This window comes from Sinocyclocheilus rhinocerous, unplaced genomic scaffold (assembly GCF_001515625.1).
Source record: "Sinocyclocheilus rhinocerous isolate Xijiao unplaced genomic scaffold, SAMN03320098_v1.1 scaffold7273, whole genome shotgun sequence".
NCBI classification, from domain to species: domain Eukaryota; kingdom Metazoa; phylum Chordata; class Actinopteri; order Cypriniformes; family Cyprinidae; genus Sinocyclocheilus; species Sinocyclocheilus rhinocerous.
In genome coordinates this window covers 26,912-32,205 of record NW_015628862.1, presented here as the reverse complement: position 1 = coordinate 32,205, position 5,294 = coordinate 26,912, and the positions used below count along the sequence as shown (strand labels likewise).

Sequence of the window (5,294 nt, the reverse complement as noted above, 5' to 3'; positions counted from 1 at the left end):
AAATGGGACTTGACAGACAATTATTTCTAATGTCTAAAAAAGTAATTGAAGGTTTGGGCATGATGGGGTTTTATCAGTCTGTACTAAGTGCATGGAGCATATTTAAAGTTGAGAGAGAGCATCATTTTGGTCTTGAAGAACCACTTTTTTTATAATTCATGGTTATGTCATCAATATAGTTTACCAAACATTGAAATCAACACCTTTATTTCATCTGGTGTTTTAAAAGTGGGAGATTTAATTGATACAGAACAAAATAAGTGGTTTTCTATACAAGGGATTATTCAACAAATGGGGAGAAGGTCAGAAAGGATTGTGAAAAATGTTTTAAGTAAGCTAAAAACATCATTTCCTTTATCGTTAAATAAGTTCCTCAAAGATTTTTTTGTTAGTGGTTTAAATCAGTGTTCTTTTCCTGAATTATTTGTTAAACCATATAACTGGCAGGATAATGAAGGTACAAGGCAACTTTTTTCTTTACAAGAAATTCAACATATGTGTTTTTCTGAAAGTAGTAAGCACAATTTATATATAGCTTGTGTGAAGTCGAGATTTTGTGAATATTTTAAAAATAAGACAGACACAAAATGGAGGAGTTATCTTTTGGTTTCTGATGTACAATCGCCATCATGGCATTTGTTTTATAAAAGTCCATTACCATAAAGATCAGGAGATATACAATGGCGCATTCTGCATTGTGCACTAGCAACAAAGACCTTTTTGTATAAGTGTAATCTTAATACATCTTTAGTTTGTAAATTTTGCAATGTACCAGATACTGTATTTCATATTTTTTCTAATTGTTATAGAATTATACCTCTTTTGGACCTTTTGGAGAATATTTTTAAGGGGTTTTGTTGGAATTTTTCAAAAACAAGGTTCATTTTTGGGTGTAAATATTATAAGTCTCAAAGTGAGCGTTGTACCTTTTCCAATTTTTTAATTGGTCAAGCAAAGTTAACAATTTGGAAAGCATATAAAATTGAAAACGAAGGGAAAATAATTAATATAATAAAATTGTTTAAAGCCTTAGTGTAATCTAGAGTTAAAATAGAGTATGAATTTTATCAAATGAATAATGATATATTAATATTTAAAAGAAAGTGGTGTATAAATACAAATTTTATTTTTGTGAATGACAATGATGATGAATTAGTGCTAAATTGGTATTGCTGAGGTTTGTGTAGTCAACACTGAATTTAAAAATATATATTTATTTATTGTTGGGAATTGTCAATTACAAAATGGTTTCATGATATGATTGTAAAATAAAGTGTGTGTTTAACGTCTCTCTCTCTCTCTCGCTCTCTCTCTCTCTCTCTCTCTCTCACACAGTAACAAGGTAAACAGGACCTAAAATTTCCACTCTTTTATTAGCTCCCGGTCCAGTGGACCCGAACATCCTGTATGTAATATAAATTTGTAGGGGGGTGTACAGTGAGTGGTCATTGAAAATTTGTTCTGATATATGTTCTTCACAGAAAATGAGCCAAGGCCAATGAGTTTGAAAACAATCATTAATAGTATAATTTTTATTTTGATAAAAAGTGAAAACGGGTCCCACAGACCCAAACACCATACAAGGGTTAAACAGTTTAAAGAACACTCTTTAGTAGAGTAAAGCAAATAATACCTAAAATTATAAAATTTCCCTTATACTCCTCCCTTTTTATCATTCTTTGATAACCATAAAAAAAAATAATCATATACATATTCTGAAATGTTTTGCTTACCATGCTCTTCCTAGTGAATTTTCACATAGGAGGTTGTTAATCAGAAAAACTCAAGTTTTACAGTTAAAAGGCTATAAACTTTAGCAGTGGTCAAAACCATTACTAAATACAGGATGATAGAAGTTAGCTATCTAAAAAACAAATATAATGCTGATTAAAACTGCAGTTTTAATCCTACCTGATACTTATATTCCTTCCATCAGCATCCTGAGCTGGAATGAAAATACAATTAATTCCCAATGTTACCACATACATATCATTCTCTCCTAATGTTCTGTCCAGAGCTGTCCTGTTTTCAAATGCATATTTTACATGTTCAAAATCATGTTTTCAAGTAATGGAAAATTGAAAACTGAATACCCCATAATAAATTGCTATAACAGACCTTTTTCAGAGTCAATTCTTAATATTATTTTCTGTTTGATTTCAGGTCCGATTGGTCTATTAGGAAATTAATAATCTGATACTCCTGCAAAGGAAGCTGCCAGTTGAAATCCAAAATGTCAAATCCTTTCTCTCAGACCTACCCTGCATTCTTACATAATGAGACATGTGCAACATTTTACATGAAATTTTATCCTAAAAAATGTCAAACAATGATCTACACACTCTCATTTTCTAATTGAATAAGAGTTAAACAACTTTTAGATTTATTTTTCATTTGTATAATAAAAACATCTCGTATTCTTTGAATTTGTTGTTTTAAACAGGTTGCTTTTAAAACTACTCTATGTAATAGAGCTCTCGCCATGAGAATAGCATTACATGGCATTCAATCTTTAATTACCTACCTCTCTACAGTCTTATTTTCCAGAGTAAACCAGTGTCATGACTAACTTAGCCCAAAACTAACTTAGAGTTAATTTGGATAATTTTGGAGAAGCAGAATAGTTCATAATGGATCTATTGATCCAGATACTCAAATCTGTAGCCACAATGCACAATTAAGAAAGCTTTTCAAACCAAAGACAATAGAATACCCAAGATGTGTCACTCGTATAGTTTTGAATGGGGAAAAATGCAACACTCAATATGGCTGCTCTTCTTGTTCTGAGTAAAAGAGCCAATCACAAATCGGTAAAGTCAGTGTGTCACTGTAGCTGCCATTAGAAGTTCCAGTTGCTATAGAAACAGTCAGGGTTCTGAGATATGCGCTTAGGACTGCGCACTGGCTGGTCTAGTCTGAAAAGTAAGTTTTTTTTTAACACTATTTGAGCAAAATAAACAACATTTATGATACAGTTGTTGTCAGATTTCATTGGTGATTTCAAATATGAAATTTAATCGTAACTTGGCGAACAGTTTTTGAGAATTTGCTGTTTCCCCATTCAAAGAGATAGGAGCTGCACTTGCATGCCCGAGAGGTATTTCAAAGATGGCCACCGAGTGACTTGTCTTAAAGGGACTTTGTTCAAACTTGTTGAATAAGCAATTGCTATGTTCTGCTGGGATATCAGAATTGCCCTTATTCATATTTTTGGTTCAACATTTATGGGCCACATTTCTTAAGTTTAACAACCTGGGGTCATGGTCGCACCAGCGCAACCAGCTCACTTTTCTTAAGATCAGTGCGAAAGACACTTAAAATACTCTGCCGATTTTGGTCACACAAATAAGTGTTATACATCCAAAACTGGTAAGAGTCTACTTTTATTTGTGTACACTCACAATAACAACAAAACATTGTGCTTTTGTAAAATAAAGAAAACAAACAGGGTGCACTCTCTGTCTTCGCAAATATCCATCTGAAACATTAAAATGTCATTAAAATGTACTGAAACTCAGTAAATACTTGACACACATACATGAGAGATATATCTATAGAAAGCTTGAAGTGTCTACTTTTAAATGAAGTAAGTCATATCGAAAACAAATATTCTGTTATAAAACCAACACGATGTTCATTCTTTCCCGTCTAAATTCATTATCTCTAATGTGATCACGCCAAGGGGTGTGTGATTTATATCGTCTGCAATAATATCGTAACTGTTTTAACAATGTGCGATTTGACATTATCGAGTATTTTGCATAACCATTCAAAACACCCCAATAGAGTGCACACATCCATTATGTGAAGTCTAGTGTGCATATGAGTTATTTCACTGCATGATTCAGTCTATTAAAATGCATTTAAAATGATCACAAATTCAAGACATGGGGCAGATCATGTATATATTTATACCACTTCATAATATAGTCTAGTTATTCAATTTCACATGAGGAGTGCCGTTTTTCTCCAAAAATTACCATGATTACGAATGTGATATTAATTTTTTACAACAGTTCAATAAACAATAAGTTAATTAATAGACTTAAACTTAATAACTTAAATAAAGTTTTAGACACCATATTTCCTGTTTTTGCGCTATTTCGACAACAAAAATTATTCCAAAAACAGCCACAATTCTGTTTTGCATCTCTGACCAACATGACGGTGATTCGTTCCTGAATGAATCAACAGTTTAAATGATTCAGTTGAATCACAATGACTCACTTATTAACAGTGACTTGCTGCCACCTACTGGTGGTTTTAATTTCACATTCAAAGTATCATTTATTATTTAAATAATTTCAAATATCAGCATTCAACGTTTTGTGTTTAATATATTAAAACATTATTTATGCATTTATAATTGCAGGTTAAATGCATTCATAACTTGCATTAAACAGTGTGTAAATACATCTAAATGCCACTTCAGATGCAGATTCTGTTTCCTCTTCATTGCAAAGATGAATTTTAGTGATAATTATTTAATTTGGTTGATAACAGCCCAAATGTCTTATTATTCTAATTCACTGATTAAATGCAAGAATTTGACTCAAAAGATAATTGGACACTTTTAGAAAAAATGGCTTTATAAAGGTAAAAAAGCCCATAATATGAAAAATCAGTTTAAACTTATTGGAAAAAAAATCTATCAGTGTGAACTGACCACCTCACAGAATATGAAGAATATCAAAAACTTGCTGTCCACGGCAGTCTTTAAAGGGGTCATATGATGCGATTTCAAGTTTTCCTTTCTCTTTGGAGTGTTACAAGCTGATTGTGCATAGATAAGATCCCTGAAGTTGCAAAGACTAAAGTCTCAAAACCAAAGAGATATTCTTTATCAAAGTAAAGACTCTGCCACGCCCCACTAAAACGGCTCGTTCTAACATGCCCCCACATATCTACCTCACTATGTGGAAACATTTGCATAATGCCACCCAAATGTGCACGCAAAGAAAGAAGGCATGGTTTCAGTAACCGCAGTTAGTGTTGAAGCAGCCATGTCAGGGAGACGCTGTGTGTTTCTAGGCGAAAGCAAAAGCACTTTATTTGGCCTTCCGAAAGTAGATGCAATTAGGAATCTTTAAGATCACTTACAACAGAACAGCAATGCATTTTATGGACGACCGTTTCGTGAACCTAGGAGAGGAGGTAATTCTGACTTTACTATGACAATCTGGCGCTTCTGAATCAGCTACTGTAAGTATGTTTTGTTATTAGTTTAAGTATTTGCTATTGACAGTTCAAATGCAGAGTTTTGTGCATTGTGTGTGTGTGTGTGTGTGTGTGTG

At 32.7% G+C, this 5,294-nt stretch overlaps 1 long non-coding RNA gene across 1 annotated transcript in view; it reads left to right on the top strand.

Moving 5' to 3' along the window:
* Positions 1–1,735: 1,735 nt before the first annotated feature.
* The window catches only part of LOC107738487 (uncharacterized), a 14,456-nt gene continuing 10,897 nt past the window's right edge, over positions 1,736–5,294 (top strand). Inside the window, exon 1 of the long non-coding RNA XR_001639888.1 lies at positions 1,736–1,746. This is a non-coding gene — a long non-coding RNA (uncharacterized LOC107738487). The remainder of the gene's footprint in view (positions 1,747–5,294) is intronic.